At 37.7% G+C, this 23310-nt stretch overlaps 1 protein-coding gene and 1 pseudogene across 1 annotated transcript in view; one reads left to right on the top strand and one right to left on the bottom strand.

Moving 5' to 3' along the window:
• LOC111144452 (teneurin transmembrane protein 3) overlaps window positions 1–23310 on the top strand; it is a 494164-nt gene that overhangs the window by 275255 nt on the left and 195599 nt on the right. The window lies entirely within an intron of this gene.
• LOC111144454 lies at window positions 18613–20427 on the bottom strand (annotated as a pseudogene).

The following is a 23310-nucleotide window of genomic DNA, read 5'->3' on the forward strand; positions in this document are numbered from 1 at the left end:
GACTGCCTGTCCTTCGCAACCGCTGGGGAGTGACGTAGTGGAGTGGAGAGTGGAGAAGGTCTGAGTAACATTACCCCACTAACACCAAAGAGGCTGGTGACCCCAGGTCTCAGGTAGCCTGTGACATGGCTGGAGCTGGCATACACCACTGTGGAGGATTTCCTATGACACAGAAACCTTCGAGAACCATCTGACAGCTAGCTGTTTGTAAGCTAAACATCCACCCTCTGACCCAGGAATCACCCTTGTAGATACTTACCAAAACCAGACATGAAAACGTATGTTTAAAAAGACTCATGCAAAAATGTTTATAGCAGCCTCATTCATAATACCCTAAAACCGGAAATACGTTCAGTGTCCATCAAAAGGAGACTAGGTTGTGGTATATTCATAAAATGGAATACCACTAAACAATAGAAAAAGAACAAACCACTGCTTTCACAACATGATGAATGCATCTTAGAAACGTGCTGATCGGGACGCCTGGGTGGCTCAGTGGGTTAAAGCCTCTGCCTTCAGCTCAGGTCATGATCCCAGGGTCCTGGGATCGAGCCCCGCATCGGGCTCTCTGCTTGGCAAGGAGCCTGCTTCCTCCTCTCTCTCTCTGCCTGCCTCTCCGCCTACTTGTGAAATCTCTCTGTCAAATAAATAAATAAAATCTTTAACAAAAAAAAAAAAAAAGGAAGAAGAAACGTGCTGATTAGGGGGCCCCTGGATGGCTCAGTTGGTTAGATGTCTGGCTCTTGATTTCGGTTCATGTCATGATCTCAGGGTTGTGAGATCAAGCCCTGTGTTGGGCTCTGTGCTCAGTGTGGAGTCTGCTTGGGATTCCTCTCCCTTTCCCTCTACCCCTCTCCCCGCCGCTGCAAGCATGTGTGCTCTATCTCTGAGGAGAAAGCAAAAAACCAAAAAAAAAAAAAAAAAAAAAAAAAGTTAAGCCAAAGAAGCCAGACAAGAAAAGTACATCCCGTATCATTCCAATTACATGAATATAAATAAAACTCAAGAATGCACACAAAATAAGAGGATGACAGATCTCAGACAGTGGCTGCCTGGAGTGGGGTGGGGAAGAAGATGGAAATGACCTGAAAGGGGCCAAAAGGGAACATTCTGGGTAAAGGAAACTTTTAACGTCTTGCTTTAGTTGGTGGCTGTAGATGGCGGTGCACAATTGCCAGACTTGTTGAACTGCACACTTCGGGTCTGTGCACTTTATTGTCTGTTCATTCAACCTCCATAAAAACATAGATAATAAAAATGTAATGAACCCATATCGTGAAATTCTGAGCTGTGATTAGGGAGGAGAATGGTAGAAAAATGTGATGGCTCAAATCTTAGAAAAAAGTAAGATACCAAAGTCATTTCCCTGAGCTTGATGTGTGAGTGATTAGATGGGGGAGATTAAAACAAAACAAAACAAAACAAAAAACGCTTGGGGGCGGCGGGGGGCTCCTTTGAGGAATGTGACCGGAAGTCCACAAGAGAAAACACAAGTTTTTATAAGTGGTGCTGAAGCAGACAGTGTGACTATGGGACCAGTCGGTATAATTTTGTGATTAGGGGTAAATAAATTAGGTAACTGCCACTTAGGAAGGCAGTGGGAGAGTTGGAGTCTTGGCTCTTCGTGTCTTTCTAGAAATCCTCTCCATGAGGTGAGGTTTGAATCTGCCTCCAAGAGTGAGTTGAGTTTTCCCCAGTAGAGAAGGTGCAGAGAGGATACATTGGGTTCAATGGAATGTATTATTAAAATTAACTCCACTTGCTTCTTTTTGCTTTCTTTAACCAATAGATAATGTAAAATTATATATATCGCTCACTTATATTTCTTTTGGACAGTGCTGGCCTTGAGGCATGGAGAGAAGTAACAATTTCCGTAATCGAAGCAAATGATGATGAATGCCTGGCCAAGGACCCTGGCAGGAGGGAAAAAGAGGAGCATGAAATTCAAGCCTTATTTCTCAGGACAGAGTTGACTGGCTTGGTTAGTGATTACATTTGGCAGTGCCTGGGTTATGGAGTGGGACAAATCAGAGATTGCTCTAAGATTTCTAAACTTGGATTATATTGGTTGGGATGAGATGCCATATTTGACATTAGAGAAAACACAAGGGAAAAAGAGAATCGGATTTGGAAGTTTAGGAAGAAGGAGACTAATACCACATATTGAGTTCCAGGCACTTGTCATATATTAAATCATTTTAACGTCTGCAAACATGTAAGAAATTAAGACCCAGCAAGGTTAAATTAGCCAAAGATCAGTCAGCTGGAAGTGGTAGAATCAGGATTCAAACCCATACCAGTGGTGGTTCTAAATTATTTCAAAATTTAGGAAGCAATTGATAGCATGGCTTCTCTAAGTAGTGATAGGTGTGTTTATCCTGAGTCACATTTCGAGAATGCTGTGTGTGCCGTCATTATAGTTTCCTGTTAGAACTGACAGACTAACCCAGGATACGGTAATCAGAAATGGCAAGGTTCATTTCAGGGTTGTGGGATGACTGTTAACTAAATGCAAGATTACAAAATCTGTACCATTTTCTACAGTCAACTCCAAACAAACACGTGCAAAGGACAATGCTTATAGTCAACAGTAGAGGGTAGCTGTTTATTACTGTCTTACAAGAATAAAGGCACATGCTCTGAAGATAAATCTGAATTATTACAGGGAAGCAGGCTTTGTATTTTGTTTTCTCTGTGTCTTCTTGTCTTTCAAAAATTGAAGAACAGGGAAAATGCCAGTTAACTAAGAACTCTAGGTATTTTGCTTTGTTTTTCGTGGTGAGACAGTTTGGTAATATGGTCCAGGTTTTAGACGATATAAATTTCTGCTATAAAGTAACTCGATAAGAAACCATCAGTATGAGCATTTTAAGAATGCATATTCCCCCCCTCCTTGTATATAATTAACACACAGGACTGCAAATTTTCAAGCAATGTGAGGTAAATATAAACTCTTGCGGAACAAAAACCAAAGACCATTGGCACAGAGCAATTAGGAATGATACGAACTGTTATAAAACAAAGACTTTGGACCAACTCTGGAGTGGGTGGTAGATTTGCACACTACAGCATATTTTATGAACAGCCGCAAGCTAAAGATTAGACTTGAAATGAGAACATTGTCGTAAAGACAGTTGCTTACCTATCAGATCAGACGTAAGTAGCTGTCCATCTGGAGGAGCACGTATTTAAATGCCAAAGATAGCAATATAGTATTTTGGGGGCAACGAGTTACTTATTCCAACACCATCTGGTCTACCTTTCATTGGTAGTATCTTCAGAAACTCAGTACCTTTGAATAATTCCAACAATAGAGTTGACCTTGTAACAAAGTCAGACTGAGAAGCCTACTTATTTGCAGAAGGGTATACTTATTCTCAGTGACCTGTGACTCTTCCTAAATTTAGCCCAACTGGTATCTCAAGAAGTGGGTAGAAAAACCAAAAGGTGTTCAAGTTAAGGAGACTCCTTTTAGAGGATTTAAAAGACATTGGAAATAGTTGTCCCTAGGTTTGATAAAGAGGTTCAAATTCACATTCATTGTTGGTAACCTCCTGATTCAGGGTTTTGAGAAACTTTTAGGGCCTCTTTGGGGGGACCAACAGTGCCATTTACATTAATGATATCTGTTAAGGTCATAGACCTAGGGTGGGCTGAGGGAATGGGAGGGGAAGTAGTGAGGGGTTCATATTGATCACCTCTGTTCTAGCACATGGCTTTGCTGATTCTGCTTGGGTCAAATAGTATTTAAAAAGCTATTATTTATTGCTCATCTACTATCAATGACTAATTGTGACAGATATTATTTCATTGAGTTTCATTCTCCTGGCACCTCCATAGTAGTAGCTGTGAAACCACATTTTCTGCGTTAGAAAAATGAGACTCAGAGTTTCAAACCCAAGTTGACTGGATCCCAAAGACATTGCTTAGTTTTTGCATATATGTGTTGTTGAGATTTGTGTAGAAGGACCCACCTGAATAATAAGATTTTTTGGAATATGGCCAGTAATGTAGGCATGTACTGATGAACTAAACGTGGTTTTGATACTAACCACATAAATTCATCAAATCCATTTAAAATATTAATTTTGAAGAAATTTCTATGAAGTGTTTTTGTCAAAATCTGTCATTTTCAACTATATTCCTCTAAATAAATATTTCAGGAAGCTTTTTGAGTGGGAAACAAGTCTCTGAATCCCATTTTTGGGAAAGCATCACAATAATACAACGATGAAGTTCTATAGACGCCGTCATAAGCAACTATTTATGAAAAGAAACAGGGATTTAATAAAAGTGAAAAGAAATATGAAAAATCCCATATATTTGTGTTTTAAACAATAGAGTTGACCTTGTGACAAAGTCAGCATTGAGAAGCCTACTTATCTGCAGACGGGTGTACCTTTTCTCAGTGACCCGTGACTCTTCCTAAATTTAGCCCAACTGGTATCTCAAGAGATAGGTAGAAAAACCAGAAGGTGTTCAAGTTAAGGAGACTCCTTTTAGTGGATTTAAAAGACACTGGAAGTAGTTGTTTATTAATGAATGTCATAGGTATTTATGACGTCCAAGCCCTGTGTCCATTGAAATTTCTGAAGACTTTCTCAAGAATCTGAGATGGGTCTTAGAGAAGCAGATACAGGAAAATAGAACACTGAAGCTTTATATTAAAATCCAATTTTAATATAGGGGGGTTGGGAGAGGGTGGTGGGGTTATGGACATTGGCGGGGGGGTGTGCTGTGGTGAGTGCTGTGAAGTGTGTAAACCTGAAGATCACAGACCTGTACCCCGGGGCTAAAAATACATTATATGTTTATAAAAAATTTTAAAAATTAATTTAAAAAAAGAAAAAAAGAATTGGATTTTTTGTGTGATTTCATATTTAAAAGAAAGTTTATTTATAGTTTACTTCTAGATATTCCCAAAAGTTATAATGTTTTATTTATTACGAAGGTAAAATACCCACCTTCATATTTTACACATCATCAAAATGATTGTACTTAAACAGAAATTCTTCTCACATTTCTCATGATGTATTACTACTTATGTTTACACAGCTGAAAACATTTTTTTTTTTTTGTTCAGGAATAAAAATAAATTAATTAACTACAATAAAATACCAACAACTAAAATTAATTCTTAAGGGCCTTTAGTTCAAAAGAAAAAAAAAAGGCCTTATCTCAAAGTATTTCCCATTTCATTTCAAGCACAGAAAAGTATTTTAACTCACAAAAACTTAGTTCTTGAACATTCTGCCTTCTGCCCTTGTTTCAGTTTATCCAAAGTCCCATAACCTTGACAATTTAGATTTGTTACATGAGGCTGGAAATTTATGTTCTTTCATGTCTTTTTTAAATCTTTTAAAATGACCAGTCATGTCAAATTATTCCCCATAATGTGTAGATTTCTACTCTTATCAGAATTGCAATTTACCATCGCTTTATTATTTATTATTTATCTTTCACTTTCTTCCAGAAAGGATACTCGTAAGAAGGGTTTAACTTACAGATTGTTTTCATTTGGTATGCATTACTTCATGCATTTATTTATTGCCATCTCTACTAAATTGTATTTTTGAAACTTTTGCTTCATTAATTCTTTGCTTTAGAAATGAAGGAAGCATCTTTAAGCAAAATAATTTTTCTGAGCTACCATAGAAAGAATATTTTAAATGTTAAAGCATTTCATTGAGCCATTCATAGGTGCTATCTATCGTATTTTTTTGAAGATTTTATTTATTTATTCTAGAGATAGAGAGGAATGAGCGGGACAAGCAGACTCTACGCTGAGCACAAAGCCTGATGTGAGTGGGGCTTGATCCCAGGACCCCAAGACCGTGACGGGAGCTGAAACCATGAGTCAGATACCCAACTGACTGAGCCACCCAGGCACCCTTCTATTGTATATTTTAACTCAAATGAAACACAGAGTAAAATATAGTATCTTTGTCTTCTTGATCATAATTTCAGATGATACATGTAGATAAAGTTTTAATTTTAACTGACAATTAAGCAAATATTTAACTGATAAATAATCTAAATTTTGTTACATTTTGTTCCTCTCTTTCTCTTCCCCTGTCCTGCCACTGGCCCTCAAACCCTCCCTCCTCCCCACCAGATTGGGTAGTAAGAAGGTAAACTTTGCAGTAAAACTTATTTCAAAAAGGAGAATCTTTACAATGCAATTGCAGATGGTAAAAAAGTTTATTCTGCTCATAGATGTCGAGCATATGTTTCCTTTTTTAAAAATAACCTTACAGATAGACCTGAAATCTGGCTATCTTTATAGGTTATCTCTCCAACTTCTGCTAAATTTCAAGCTAACATGAACTTTATAATACTTGGTTTTAAACTGCAATTTTTACCTTATAAACAAAGGATAAGAAAAAGTTCTTATTATTGAGGAAGCAATTAACAGATTTATGTTTAAAATTGGTCAGCATAGAAATGGAGTAAAACTGTATACACATAAAACTAGGGAAATCTAAGAAAAGTGGATTGTATCAATGTCAATATCTGGTGTAAGTTTTGCAAGATGTTACCATTGGGTGAAATCAAGCAGAGTGTACACATACCTCTCTGTACTATTTTCTTTTTTTTTCAATGATTTTATTTATTTACTTGAGAGAAAAAAAGAGCGCATGTGCACACAAAACCGGGGGTGGAGGGGTAGGGAGCAGAAGGAGAGGGAGGGCTCAATCCAGAGACCCTGGGATCATGACATGAGCCGAAGGCAGACACCAAACTGACTGAGCCACCCAGGCTCCCCTCCATGTATTATTTCTTAAAACTGCATATGAATCTACAACTGTCTCAAAATTTCAGTAAAAAAAAAAAAAAGTGGTTAGTAATTTTCAAGAGCCAGATGGTGACTACGTTAGCCTTTTTATGGGGGCATGAGGGGGCAACTGCTCAAATTCATTACAGTGTGAAAAGCAGTCAAACGTAAACAAGTGGGAGTGACGGTGTTCTTTTGAAACTTTATTTAGAAAAGGCAGACTTGCAGTTTGCAGCCCTCTGCTTCAAAAAAAGACGGGAGCTTTTAATATTCTATATGCTACTCCTTTCCAAAAAAAAATGGTAACAAAAGTAAATCATATATTTATAATGCTTTCATTTGCAGTGTATCTCTGTCTTCATGATTTCCTTAATTTGCATAAATATTTATACATACAGTAGACATACACACATTTATTTTAAATATTCTATAAAGCACTTCTTGAGTACCATGTTTTTGCATTTGGGGAAGTCAAAATGAGTTAAAGTGGTTTGACTTAGAAAAAAAAAAGTTGTTTGACCTAGAAAAGTAAGAAATCCTTTTTAGGCAGAGCAACTGTGTTAAAGGAAGTTCTAACATGGAATTTCTATCCTAAAATTCTCATCTGTAAATGTAGTAATCAGTTCAGGAGGAAGAGTCGAAGTTGAAAAATAGCCACTTTCTGTGCTTCCCTTTCTTTTTATCCATTATGTCCAAGGATTGAACATCTTCTGCAAGAGTTCAGGTTCAGTTCAATTACTTTCATTTCCAGGGTTTGATAAAGCATTACCACAAGTGGAGTCTAACTTCAAGTAAGAGTGCACTCAGGCTTATGTTTCAGACAATTTCAAAGAAGATCCACTCTACAGGATTTCAGTATTTATTTCGTAGACTTTTTTGTTAACTTTTTCTTTCCCTCCCCCCTGCCACGTCATGAGTATCGTTTTCAAAAATCACCTTCAGTTTCCACTGATTCCGGTTGCTTTCTTCCCATATGACTCTTTTTCCTTCCGCCTCCTCGTCTCTTTTTAATGCAAGTCGCTTGTGTGGAACAGCACCTTGAAGGTGGAATATAAAAGAGAAGAATATGCTTTACAGAGACGTGGGTATTAAGTTTTCCTCCACACCGTGGAGAGTTATAAAGACTTTGAAATTTCAAAGAAGATGGAATATAAACACTTCGAGGCACTGGCGAGAAAAAAATGTTAATGCCCACAATTTAGCAGAAATATAAAGCTGTTCTGGATAGATTTCCAGGATGATTAGAATGGTGAGAGCCAACTAGGGTTAACATGATGAGATTGTGTGATTTTAAGTGGTTTTTAAAGGTGAAAGACGTTTCTGAGAGGGTTTTAAAAATTCCATGCACAGCCCTCTTTTTTAAAAAAATATATATATATTTATTTATTTGACAGAGATCACAAGTAGGCAGAGAGGCAGGCAAAGAGAGGAGGGAAAGCAGGCTCCCCGCTGAGCAGGGAGCCCCACTCGGGGCTCAATCCCAGGACCCTGAGATCATGACCTGAGCTGAAGGCAGAGGCTTAGCCCACTGAGCCACCCAGGTGCCCCGCAGCCCTCTTTTTTATCCTACCCTTCATTTAATCTGTTGCTAAGGTAATCAGTTTACTCTTCTCTTCATTATCTCCTGAATGTGGGCCTACATCTTTATCCCCATTGAGGGCTTTGGTTTAGCTACTCTGTGCAATACTGTAAATATCTGCTCCCCGTCCTCGCTGAGCACTCATGCACATGCACACACAACACACACACAAACTCACTTACTCGCTCATTCCCACGCTGCTGCCAGAATGACATACATGCACCCCGGACCTTGTCATTCATTTGCTTAAAACCATTCAGCAGCTCTCTGTTGCTCGTACAGTACGTGTGTGAATTCTATACCCAAAACACAAGCCAAAGCAAGTCAAAATCTTTTTCCTTCCAGCGTTTCCAGCGTCATTTACTAAGTCGTTTGCCCTTCCCCTGCGCCATCCCAGCATCCGCCCACGCCCTTTATGGGTCAGTCAGTCTGAACTATGGCTTGATGGTGCCCCGTGCCATCTTCTTGCTTTTGCTTCTTTCCCAGCTGCCCTGAAGTCTTCTCTACCCAAAATACGCATTCCTTGGGACAACTCATGCATTATTTTAATCCGGAAAGCCTTGTGTGAAATCTTTCAGAATTGAACATATTTCATCTCTCGGATTATTTGCCAGATAATATTTGGTCTCTTTGTATGTTTATACCCAAGAGTGAGAGGACAATATGGTATAATAGAAAAAAAGGTTTGGAATCCGATGCAGTGGGAGTGCTGGAAGGGCAGGAAGAGTCTGTTTAACTCCACATTGAATTGCTAGCCCTTGGCAGGTACGTGAAATGCTGTAGGTGTCCATTGTATATGTCTTGTATGAATTATTGAATGAATGAATCAATCAATCAATCAAGGAGATAATTTGTGTCTTACTCATTGGGATTAGTTGGAATATCAGCCCGGGAGGCGTTTCTAAAGATATTGAGGATTTAAAGGAAGACCCCTTTCTGTGGTATTTCTGTAGTGAAGGGATGAATATCTAAAATATATTTCTAACCATTCAGTAGGTTCCTAGGAAACTGTGACAGCTCATTTCAGAAACAGCAGTGGAGTCCTCATCAAGTTGGTCAACTACCTTAACAGCATAATTAATGAATCTGGAAGAAAAAAATACTAGAGGGGCGCCTGGGTGGCTAAGTGGGTTAAGGCCTTCAGCTTGGGTCGTGATCTCAGGGTCCTGGGATCGAGCCCCTCATCGGGCTCTCTGCTCAGGGGGGAACCTACTTCTCCCTCTCTCTCTGCCTGCCTCTCTGCCTACTTGTGATCTCTCTCTGTCAAATAAATAAATAAAATAAAAAAATATATACTACGTAAGTTAGGAGAATATATTCTGTTTTAAACACTAACAGCTATGATTATCATGCACATAAGTAACACAATTCTTTTTTTCCAGTTTCGGCTATCCCTACAATTCCTCAAATACTCAGCAACCTATAAGGTATCTTAACAAATTATCCTAATACAGAAACATTTTGAAACCATTATCAACATGGCTGAAACCTAATTTCTTTTAAACTGATACATCCTTCATGCTGTGGCCGATGCCCAGTAAATATGTGTGCCCAGTAAATATGTGTGGGGTGAGTAAATGAACCATTACCAAATGAGTCTATTCAGCTCCCACAATTAAAAAGATAGTCATCACTTTACAGCCAGATACTGTCCCACGATCCCTGGACCCTCGACAGGCACCCAGGTTAATCTTCCTTCCACTTCTTTTCTCATAATAAATCCCTTGCAGCGGGCCTCTGCATAGCATTACCATGTCAAATAAAAATTCTCCTGCTTGGATTTTAAAGTCATCAGCTGGTCCCACTGTTGGTCTACCCAGAACTCTCTCTTCATTTGCCTTCCAAACCAGTATCATTGCTCACCTCTTGGTCGTATGGCCCCACTGACTTACCTATATCTTAGCTTCTCCTTTTGGTTTATCGAAGGTGTCGCCTACGCTTAAAGCCTTCCAAACTAAGCCCAGCACAAAGCAAAGGTTTCCTGAATTGCTTTCCTCATATAGTTTGAATTTTTTTAATTATTTTTTTGCGCTTGCCTGAGATGTATGGTCTAGCTGCTCCAAGAACATAAGTCCTATCTCCCAAAGAGCGTAAGCTCCATGAGACCAATCAACCGGTCTTCTCCTTCGGTATTCCACAGGACTTAAACATTATTGGGAAAATAAAATTTGAACTTGTGGTTTGGCAGCAGTGGACCGTTGCTGATTCAAGAAGGATACATTTATGAAAACAAAGTTGTCTGTTGTACGCAGGATAGACTGGTGTGGAGGGAGTCAACAGACAAAGATGTCAACGTACAATTCTTTACAGGGTTTATCCTGAATCAGCAGACAGGGGTTTTTATTTAATAAATGAGGGGTAGAGAGGGAAAGATGATAGGGGTCCAGATAAGTGAGGCAATGGGCATCCAGTGGAGGGTACGTAATCAAGGCACATTTTTATAATCAGCTAACAACAGATTTGTTGATGCTTGAATACAGAGGATCAAAGAGGGTAATAAGTCAAAAATGTCACCAAACTTTCGAGTACAAAGTAATGATTTCAGTGGAAAAGCGAAAATGGTTGAGAAAGGGACGATGGGTTGGGCAGGGGTATGGAAGGAGTGGGATGACTTTAGTTTGGGCAGATTGGCAATTGGAGAAGATAAAATATGAGTCCTTTAAGGCACGTTAAGGTATGAATGATGACATTATGTTGGCTACAGTGGATTTTTAAAATCATGTCCACAGATTTGAAAATTTCTCCCTCCCCCCCATATAGATATGCTATCTACATTAGTCTTCAGGGATCACACTTTACAGTGATTTTTTTTTTTTAATCACATTGGTTTATTCTGAAGCAAAGTTGTTAAGGTAGTCTGGTATAGAAAAAGTTAATTGAAACACTCATACTAGTATAATTTTGTTGTAATTCTCATTTCAAATTTAATGGATCGGTGCCTGTTAGAAAAGAGGAGACACACTAGGAACTAATTTACCTGTGAGAAGGCAGAGGAGCAGAGGCTGAAATTCTAGTTCTCTGAAGAAAATTACAGGATGGGGTTTGTTTTTGCTATTTGCTGTTTTTCTCCCTTTGAATAGGATATAACTATGCTTGAGGACCATTAGAGGACAGAAATCAAATCTTAATCAGTCTTGATGATTTTTTTTTTCTGTTTAAAAGAAAAGTTCAAATTCACTTTAAAGCCTAGGGAGTTTAATTAAAGTAAGTAGAGACAAAAGTACTCTATTGAGAGCTGTCATTTCTCTTAGTACGACACTATTAATAATGTAGCGTAATGCTATTTTGGAAATTTGGTTCTTTCCTTGTCTTTTGTCTTGTTCTGACTCTTTTCTGTATTCTAAATGAAAGGGAATAAAGCACTTAAAGGAAGGTACTCAACTAATTTCACCGTCTCCTCCTGTACCCCATTATCTCTGACCTCAGCTGTAATTCTTTGAAGAAATAACCCTTGCAAACACTGATTTTGTTTTGTTTTGTTTTACTTTCCCTTCCTCTTTTGTTTGTGAGCCTCTTTTACCAACAACATTTATAGGGTTCTTCACAAAGAATTTTTCCCCCCAATTAGGATGAAAACGAGATAATTATGTGACCGTTTCATTGTGAGCGTAACTTCCCTATTTGACAGCTCCATTAGCTCAACCCGGTTCTAAATGTTCGTATTTCTGACTTGCCTTGAAATCAGAAAGTGTTTTCATTATGCTAGGGCTTTGTGAGCTCCAGGCGGAATGAAGGCATGGCAGACATCACAGCCTCTTCTGGGAACTTACCTGCCTCACGACTTTGCGACAGGGCAAAATGTTTACTGCTTCAACCTGATGGTTTCGCTTTGATTGCTAATTATGTGTGGCACGGTTTTGAATCTAAAGAGTGTTTCGGGGGTCGCTTTTCATTTTGGGGTGCATGGTGATGTGTTACCTGTAACTTGGATTTCACGATCTCTGTTGTTTGAAAGTTAATTAGTATTCTTTGTTCGACTACCTTCTCATTTGCGTATGTGTTTCAGTGCGTCCGCCTTTGTCACTTGATTTTGGTGAATATCTTTTGATCATATGATCATTTTAAGTTGTGCTACATCTAAGTGCATTGGCTTGCAGAAAGCCGATCATTAAATATAAATTGTGCTTTTACTCTATTCTCATACTCTGTTTTTATAATGTATGTAAGGTAAAACCATTAGAATTACTCAGTATTTTAACATGATAGTTTAAGAGGTAAGAAATTATAAGGGAAGCAGATATTATGTTGTTTTGAGTGTAATCTATGAAATTGACCCTAGTTTGATGTCCTCACTACAATATAAACTGTGGCAGTATATAATGAAGGCAAGGAGTTAAGGAGTTAACAGTTCTTTATAAACCAGAAGGCCATTAACTTTTAATAATGCCGTCTCAAATATTTGTCTGTAAATTGTGGTGATAATCAAAGATGAGCCTATGGGATTGTGCTTTGTAGTACTGTTTGATTTGATAACTCTGGTAATCCCTTAAGCACGTTAGGAAAAATATTTTATGCTTACATTAGCAACTATTGTGAGTTTGTAAAATAACCTCGCAACCCCAAGGTGTATTATGAGGACAAGAAGAAAAGCAATTATATCTCAGATTTTGTGGTGCGATTTTTTTTTTTAATAATTACTTTTAGAAAAATTTTTCTTAACTTAATACATTTTTGTTTCTTACCGTCAGAAAGAAATGAACTGGCTTCAGAAAAATTAAAAAATGAGACAGAATGCTGTCTACATCTAAAAGATTTTGGACTCTTTATGAAACTGGAAAATAACATCCCAATTTTTTTTTATCTGCATTCCCCATTAAAAAGGCTGTGCAGTTTCCCTGTATTAAAACAAGGCTTTCGCTATCACTGCTGGAATGTGGTCTCCAGCTCTGCCTTAACTAGATGGCACTCCGACCCCAGACTCAAAATAAAGCAAGTATTTCTTTATTTAAAGTTGAATTTCTAAAAAGTTGAAATAAAATAAAACTGAATTTCTACAGTACTTTCTTTTAATGGCGGTAAAATTGATATGTAACAATATGTAAGTTTCAGGGGTTCAACATTCCAATTCAATAGCTGTCTACCCTACAAAGTGGTCAACATTTAAAAGCCAGTTATCCTTCTCTACTGTAGAGTTGATCCCCTTCATCCATTTCACTTATCCTTTTCCTTCTTCCCCACCTGTAACCCCAATTTCTTCTCTATATCTACAGGGTTTTGTTTTGTTTGTTCATTTTGGTTTTTTTTTTGGATCTCGCATATAAGTGAAATCATACTGTATTTTTCTTTCTTTTTTTTAAAAAAGATTTTATTTATTTATTTGACAGAGATCACAAGTAGACAGAGAGGCAGGCACAGAGGGGGGAGGGAAGCAGGTTCCCCGCTGAGCAGAGAGTCCGATATGGGGCTCGATCCCAGGACCCTGGGATCATGACCTGAGCTGAAGGCAAAGGCTTTAACCCACTGAGCCACCCAGGCGCCCCTGTATTTTTCTTTCTCCATCTGACTTACTTCACTTAGCGAAATACCTTCAGGGTCCATCGATGATGTTGTAAATGGCAAGAGTTTGTTCTTTTTTATGGCTGAGTAATATTCCATTCCATCTCTCTCTCTCTCTCCATCAGACTTACTTCACTTAGCAAAATACCTTCAAGTTCCATCGATGTTGTTGTAAATGGCAAGAGTTTGTTCTTTTTTATCTCTCTCTCTCTCTCTCTCTCTCACACACACACACACACACACACACACACACAGACACACACCACACCCCACATCTTCCTTATTCATTCATATACTGATGGACGTTTAGGTTGTTTCTAGTTCTTGGGTACTGTAAATAATGTAGTGAACATAGAGGTGCATATATCTTTTTGAATCAGCATTTTCATATTCTTCATATAGATACTGAGAAGTTAAATTGCTGGATGACATTGTAGTTCTTTTCGTGATTTTTTGAGGAAACTTCATACTGTTTTCCACAGTGTCTGTACCAATTTACATTGCTACCAGCAGTGTACAAGTGTTCCTATTCTCTATATCCTTGCTAACACTCGAGTATGGATTCTTTAGAAAAATGTTTATTTCCTCCCATTTTTTAAACAGGTTGTTTTGTTGTTATTCGGTGGTATGAATTTTGTGTGTATTTTGGAAATTAATGTCTTGTCAGATACATGATTTGCAAAAATCTCTCATTCAGCAGGCTGCCTTTTCATTTTGATGATGGTCTCTTTCACTGTGCAAAAGCTTTTTAGTTTGATGTAATCCCATTTATTTATTTATTTATTTATTTATTTATTTTAAAAGATTTTATTTATTTATTTGACAGATAGAGATCACAAGTAGGCTGAGAGGCAGGCAGAGAGAGAGGAGGAAGCAGGCTCCCTGCCGAGCGGAGAGCCCGATGCGGGGCTCGATCCCAGAACCCTGAGATCATGACCTGAGCCGAAGGCAGAGCCTTAACCCACTGAGCCACCCAGGTGCCCCCCATTTATTTATTTTTGTTTTCCTTTCCCTTGCCTTTGGAGTCAGAGCCACAAAATATTGCTAAGACTGATGTTGAGTGTTTTCCTTTAGGAATTCTATGGTTTCGGGTCTTACAAGTCTTTAATCCATTTGAATTAATTTTTGTGTGTGGTGTAAGATAGTGGTCTATTTTCATTCTTTTGCATGTGGCTGTCCAGTTTTTTCACCACCATTATTGAAGAGCCTGTCCTGTCTCCATTGTACATTCTTGGCTTCTCTGTCATAAATTAATTGTCGATATATTTGTGGGTTTAATTTAGTTCCGTTCCACAGATCTGTCTGTTTTTATACCAATACCATACTGTTTTGACTCATGGTATAGTTTAAAATCAGGGAACATAATGCCTCCAGTTCTATTAGTCTCTCTCAAGATTGCTTTGGCTTTTCAGGATCTTTTATGGTTCCATAAAAATTTTAGAATTACTTGTTCTAGTTCTGTGAGAAATGCCATTAGAGTTTTGATGGGAATTGCTTTGAATCTGTAGATTGCTTTGGATGTGATGGACATTTTAACAATATGAATTCTTCTAATCATGAGCATGGAATATCTTTTCATTATGTCTTCAGTTTCTTTCATCAGTGTTTTTTTAGTTTTCAGTGTACAGGTCTTTCACCTATTAGTTATAGAAATGCTACAGATTACTATATGTTGATTTTGAGTCCTGCTACTTTACTGAATTTACTTATTGTAACTTTTTTTTTTTTTTGGTGGAGTCTTAAAGATTTTCCATATATAGTATCATGCTGTTTGCAAATAATGACAGTTTTACTAATTCCTTTCCAATTTGGATACCATTTTATTTCTTTTTCTTGCCCAATTATTGTGGCTAGGAGTTCCAATACTTTGTTGTTGAATAAAAATGATGAGAGTGGGCGTCCTTATCTTGCTTCTGATCTTGGAGAGCTTTCTGGTTTTTACCATTAAGTATGATGTTGAGTAGTATGAATAACTTTGGGTTTGTCATATGTAGCCTTTATTATATTGAAGTATATTCCCTCTGTTGGTTGAGTTTTTATCATAAATGGATATTGAATTTCATCGAGACTTTCTGTGTCTACTGAGGTGATCATATGGTTTTTATTATTTGTTTCATTGATGGGCTATATCACATTAATTGACTTACAAATATGATGTTGAACCAACCCTCATTCCTAGAATAAATTCCACTTAATCATGGCACACACTCCTTTAATGTATTATTGAAAGAAGTTTCCTAATATTTTGTTGAGAATTTTTATGTGTTTGTCAGTGATATTGGCCTATAATTTTCTTTTTTGGTGGGGTCCTTATCTGGTTTTGGAATCAGGGAGATGCTGGTTTCATAAAGTGAATTTAGAAGTGTTCCCTCTTTTTTAATATTTTGGAAGAGTTTAGAAGGATAGGTATTAATCTTCTTTGAATGTTTGGTAAAATTTACTGGTGAAGCCATATGGTCCTGGACCTTTTGTTTGTCAGGAGGTTTTTGATTCCTAATTTAATCTCTTTACTAATAATCAGTCTCTTCAGATTTTCCGTTTCTACATGACTCAGTCTTAGAAGATTGTATGTTTTTAGAAATGTATTCATTTCTCCTAGGTTGTCCGATTTGTTGGCGCCTAATTATTTGTAGTATTCTCAAATGATCATTTCTTTTTCTGTGGTGTCAGTTGTAACTTCTCTTTCATTTCTGACTTTATTAGAACACTCTCTCTTTTTTTCTTGGTCTAAAGGTTTGTGAGTTTTGTTTATCTTTTCAAGGAACCAGGTCTTAGTTTCATTGATCTTTGTTATGTCCTTTTTTCTGTTGACTAGGGTCTTTCTTTGTTCTTTCCTAGCTCTTTTATGTGTAAAGTTAAATTGAGATTTTTCTTGTTTGTTTTTGTTTTGTTTTGTTTTGAGGTAAGCCTGTATTACTTTGATCTTTCCTCTTAGAACCATTTTTGGTGCATCCCCAGATTTTGGTAAGTTGTATATGTTTGTTATGTCTCTAGGTATTTGTTTATTTCTTATTTGATTTATTCATTTACTCATTGGTTATCCGATTTTTACATTTTTGTGATTTTTCCAGCTTCTTGTAATTGATTTCTAGGGTCATACTATTGTGGTTAAAGAAGAAGCTTGATAGGATTTCAGTCTTCTTGAATTTATTGAGCCTTGGTTTGTGGCCTAACGTGATCTATCCTGGAGAATATTCCATATGCACTGAGAACAATGTGAATTCTGCAGTTTGGGGATGGAACGTGTATATATCTGAGAAGTACATCTGGTCTAATGTATTGTTTAAGGCCAATGTTTCCTTAGTCAGCAGTACTGTCTTAAAGCTAATATTTCATCTTCATTTTCTTTTTGACAACATGTCTACATCAAAACTGACAAAAATAATTATCCCTGTATAAATTAGTACAGAAAGCTTCGGAGTCTTTTTCCCTGACCATTGCCAGAGTTCTTAATTTCTCAGAACTTTCTTTTCTTGCTTATGAAATAGGAATAATACCAACAGCTTATGGTGGCTCTGAGAGTAAATAAAATAATATATGTGAGTATATAGCCTAATGAATTTCATAAACTTTAATGAGTATAAAATTTCTTCTGTAAATTTCTCCCTCCCACTGTGGCCCCCACTTTTGCATTTGGGTCTATAAAGTTACATTAAGCCTAGATTTTTAAAAAACTCCCTTTTAGATTTATAACTCCCTTTTAGATTTATAACTTCTTTGTGAAATTACTGGGTAAAGCAATTTAGTTACAGTTAGCAAAAAAAAAAAGTAGAGAAACATATGTAGTTCCTTTTTCTTTGTTTTTCCTTATTTCTCTTTTGTAGTGAAGAACATTTTCTTTTAGGCACACAGTTTTGTGAATATCAGGGGTTAAAGGAATTGTTATAGACTGGATATGGATGTGTTGGAATGCTTTAGAAAATCGATTCTCGCTAATGGAGAGAACGTTTTTAAAGTGAACTATTGCCATTCCTTCAGTGAACCACATACAGCAGAAAAAATTCAAGTAAACATTGAAGGAGAGGCAAGCTCTTCCTTATAGAATTAATGAGAATTGCAGTGATCTGCCGTGGGGAATTAGAATTTGAAAAACCTCTTCCATGTGCGTTATTCCCTAATGTCTAGAACCAGATAAGTAGACTCTAATTTTAAATGTGCAATTATCCAAACAAGGTGAATGTGCAGGGCAACGCTGGATAAGACTGTCGATCTTCATGTTAATATTTTTATTCTCCTTTATAACAGACATATAGTTGGCAAAAGCCACATGTCTGTGAGATCCCTGAAGACCACAACTAACTTAGGAGAAAGGTAGCCAGCTTTATCTTACATCAAAGACGGAGATATAGCCCGAGGGAGACACATCCCAGAATAAGCCCTTTATAATGTCTTTTATAATGTCTTTGGTCAGTCGTTTTATCTTTAGGAGATTGTTTTGTTTTGTTGTTGGAGGAATACTAATAACAAGTTAGATCACATATGCTTATCTAACACGCATTTTTTAGATCGGGGAAGCTACAGGCAAGCATCCTGCTTCTTGGTAAAAATGGCCTGCTTTCTGTATGTACACTGCAGTGCAATTTTTAAAAAATGTTGTGATTATAATTCCAGAACACAAGAATGTGAATAGGTCCCAGTGTTTTCTCCTTTGTATGGGAAATGCCTTTGAAAATCATTTGAAGCTTGGACAAAAATTCCATAGCTCTGTTCTTAAGAGCACCGTGTAGAGTCTTCATGAGTCAGATACAGGGAAAGCTTCAGTTCAGCCTTCTAGAGAACTCATTGTAGCTTGCTCAGTCTCATCAACGGGGAGAGTGTTGGCGGCCATCACGGTGCAGGAATGAAGGAGGGACTTTTTCCCACAGTGGTTACGCCATATGCCAACGTCTACGGCTGCCATTGGCACACCTCTGTTTAAGTGCACACCCCCAACAAGTTGACCTGATTCTGAATGTTCTGCTTTCACTTTAATTTCAGTTAGTATTTCTGGAAAGTCAAGACCAGAGCTCTGAGCAAGAACCTTGGGAACAATGAGGAACGCATTGGCGAATGCTTGAACTCCAAGTTGGGCCCTGCCCTTGACTGGACTTATAATTGGGGCTTCTCCTGTTGCCAGCGCCGCTGCCGCAAAACCTGGAACCACCCAGACATCAGCCATAGCATTTTTAACAGCCCTCCAGCCATCTCTTACTGCATCCTTGATTTGACTGAGGATGTGCTTACTTGGTCCTTTGACCAGTCATGTGAGAGAGCGGGGATTGTTACATTTCTTACTGAAGGTCAACTTTTCCCAATATATAGTCAAAGATGAAACCTGCACATCCCAAACAATCAGGATTTAGGTCATCAAAAGAATTTAGAGCTACCCCACCACGAGCAAGAGTCAGCCTTTCTATACTTCTCTTTTTAGCTCTGCACAGAGCTGTTATACCTTTTTTTTTTTTTTTGCAAGAGCATCTAAGGAAAAGGGTCAGTTCCCTTTTCATTAAATAACAGATCTTTGAATCACCACAGACTTTCTTTTTTCAGTTCTGTCATGTTTTTAATTGTATCCTCAATGAATTTTCTTTCAGCTTTTACTAAATTCTCTCTCTTCTGAATCCTTGTTTAAAAAAGCCAGAATCTGCTTCTTCTTCTTCTTTTTTTTTTTTTCATATTCTGAGAACACATTGCACGTATGAGGACGTAAGAATCTTCTACTCTTTTTTTTTTTCTAAAGATTTTGTTTATTTATTTGACAGAGAGGGAGAGAGATCACAAGTAGGCAGAGAGAGAGGCAGAGAGAGAGGAAGGGAAGCAGGCTCCCCGCCCAGCAGAGAGCCCGATGCGGGGCTCGATCCCAGGACCCCGGGATCATGACCTGAGCCGAAGGCAAAGGCCTTAACCCACTGAGCCACCCAGGTGCCCCAGAATCTTCTACTCTTTCATTCGCATCGGGACACCATGCCCTTAGGTCCAAAACAAGATCTCTGAGTAAGCTTGTATTCATTTCAGATTTATATTTCATGTCTATAATCTCAGCCATAGAAAGGTCAGTAGGTTCATCTTGTTTTGTAACAGCCAAAATGGAGGCCGCCACAACCTCTGTTAGGACTTCAGTACGTTAGTATAGAGAGATATTCTGGCCAAGACACCGATTAAGTGCTGTCCTTGTCCATCTATTTGCTAACTTTGACTTCTTCTAAAAGCTGAGGTACCTGTACCTTTGCAGACTCAAATCTGCATGTTGTTGTTCTAGAATGAAGACCTTCAGAAATGTAGACATCCACCTGTTCGATCAGCTTTCCAGTGATTAGAATGTTGGAAATGGTACAGTCGCCACTCATGTCATCCAGGGCTGTTGTTACGTGGGCTATTAAGGAGGCTGTTGGATGGCCAATTTGTGTTTTAGGAAGCAGCATGTTGTCATGTTTAGTAAGCTTGATGTCTCTAGAAACAGGCATTTTCCTGGCACCATTAGGCCCCAAGTTGGTTCTCAGAGTGTCCCCCATCCCCTGGGCTGTGCTGATGTTAACTGCGTGTGCTGCCTGGGCTCATTCACCTTGGCCTTGGAGTTCTGAGTCTTCGCAGCCACCATAGCTAACACAGCAGAGAAAGAGGAAGGGACCAGGCCTGCAGAATGCCCAAAGCCTTGAGTAGATTTATATTTCATAAAATACAAAGTGATAAAGCATAACAGCATTTGATACTTGAAGTCAGCAACCAAAGCTTTAAACTGTATGTATGTGCACACACACACACACACATGCACACACACACGCACACGTGCAGACACAAACACATACACACATGTAAAATGCTCTAGAATTGTAGAATTTTTTTAACTGGGAAAAGGTATTAGAAATCATGATCTATCCCTTAACTTTATAGATAAAGTTAACCAAGGCTGAAAGAATAGAATATGTTAAAGGTGGATGCAAGGAGTGTACATATGTTGATATATATTTATCAAATATAAGAATTTCTTTTTTACAGTTGTATCCTTCTAGTTTATATATAAAGAAGATTATATTTATGACACTGGGTCTTTAATAAATGAAAGTGAATTCTATATGGTAGGACTGAGTTTTAGAAACTTTGAAATTCATGTCAGGATGCTAATTTCTGTTAAAATAAATTAGTAATTATATATAAAAAATAAAATTCATCCTTTTGCAGCACAAATCCAGTTATCCTTCAATAGTTAATATATATTACGTCCACATGCTATGTATTTTCCTTACCAGGCAGTTAAGGCACGTGCTCACAAATGAAGGTTTTTGTGAGTGCTGTGTATTTGGCACCTATTTTGCTAATATTAGAAGAAGTGATTTAGTAAAATATTTGGGAAAAAGCAAACATATTCAAGATTGTGCAAATGGAAGCACAACAGATTCAGGTAGGAGAATTTTTTATTGATAAGTAAATTCTAATAATACAGATTTCACCTCTGTTTTAAGAATCTTCATGGTTTTCAACAGAACTGCCTATGTATTGGAAACCCTAAGCAGTCTTTCCGAAACCTGAAAAAGATCTGTGAAAACAGCCGACAATAAAAATCACACACGCTTCATAAAACACTACTTGATACATATCACTTGCACCATTAGGAACTAAACGACAAAGGATATAATTTCAGTTCTGGCAAGCAATATTAATCGAAAGCCTTTAAAACATCTTGCTGGTGGGAACTATGACAACGTGACATTGAAGAATTAGGAGCTAAAGACATTTATCTTAATCAGATTTTCAAAGTAAATGCCATAAAACACAAAGTTGTTTCATTCATTTCTACATTTGCACATGTGTCGGTGGGAGCATCATTTTCTTGTGTGTTGCTTTAAATGCAAAGAGTACGAACTCAGTACCTGAGAGTATGGGTTCATCGCCCAGGACCGAAGCACGTTTTAGCCCCTCTGCACACACATGGAATTATTTCAGTACTAATGTACATTCGTTCCATCTTTTATGCTAGTGATACGTTATCCTCAGCAAACACTCTAAATAATATTGGCAGATACTTTTAAAAACATTTAGGCGGGGCCCTGGGTGGCCTAGGCATTAAGGCATCTGTCTTTGGCTCGGGTCGTGATCCCAGGGCTGGAGGATCAAGCCCCTTGTCAGGCTCCATTGCTCAGAGGAGAGCCTGCTTCTCCCTCTTCCTCTGATGCTCCCTGTGGTTGTGCTCTGTCAAATAAATAAATAAATAAATAAATAAATAAATAAATAAATGCTTTAAAAAGAAATTTAGGTTGTATTTGCCTTAATAAATTTAAAAATGAAAACAGTGTTTTTAAAGACTTTTGTAGAAGGAAATTAAGAAATTATCTTTTGGATATACTCACTATATATAAACATCTTCTTTGGACAAAAAATAATTTATATATATATATATAATATATATATTGCATATATATATATATGATAAATATATTTTTATTGCTTTATTTGAATAAATGGTGAAAGTCTGGAAAATAAGACCTTACATTAAAATGATATTTCACAGTTTATAAAAATACTTTAATATACATTATCTCTTTGAATCCTCCATATAAGAGTGATTATTAATCCCATTGTACAGATGAGGAACCAGAGAAGTTAAAACGGGAAATTGATTTACTCAAGCTACAGTTGCTAAATTTTAGACAGGGAACTTGAACCTGGGTGTTATAGGCTGAACGTTGGTTTCTCCCCAGATTCCTATGTTGAAGCTGTAAATCAACCCCTCGTGTGACTGTATTCGGCGATAGGTAAAGTCTAAAAAGGTACTTACGGTTAGGAGAGATAATAAGGGTGAGGCCTTGATTCCATAGGCTTGGTGTTTTTCTAAGGAGAAAGACTAAAGAGCTAGCCATCTCTGCCCAGTGAGACGCAGGGAGAAAGCAGCTGTCTGCGAGCCAGGAAGAGAACCCTCGCTAGAAACTGACTCTGCCGGGCCTTGATCTTGAACTCCCAGCCTCCAGAACTGTTGGAAAGCAAATTTCCATTTTTTAAGTCCCCCAATCTGTAGTATTTTGTTACGGCAACCTGAGCGCACTACTATGCCAGCTCATGTTTACTCTTCTCCGCTGTAAATTCATTTATCTCTTCAATGGAATATTTTAATAAACTGGTCTGAAGATGCTTGTGGATTCATGACAGGAAAGATCAGAAGATCCGTGGAAGAGTATCTTACGCACCTGCTTTCTTCTGAACCTCTGTTGTGAGAGGAAGGTTTCTAGTGGCAATTAGCATCCTATATAAAGTCCGAGCCTTCCAGCTTCAACAAGCCATGCTTACTACTATTTTAAAAGGCACAACAAAGCCTCAGGAAATCCAGATCATTAATCTACTAAACAATAGTACCTTGCATTTCTGTAGTACTTTGCAGTTCTTTTCGCTGCACCATCCTTTCTGTTGGTGCTAAGTCATTACAGCAGCGGAAGAATTCATGTTGGGAAGAGGGCTTTTAGTGCTGCATACACACAAAACACTACCCCAA

This window comes from Enhydra lutris, unplaced genomic scaffold (genome assembly GCF_002288905.1).
Source record: "Enhydra lutris kenyoni isolate GAN:26980312 unplaced genomic scaffold, ASM228890v2 scaffoldscaffold11, whole genome shotgun sequence".
Lineage (NCBI taxonomy): Eukaryota > Metazoa > Chordata > Mammalia > Carnivora > Mustelidae > Enhydra > Enhydra lutris.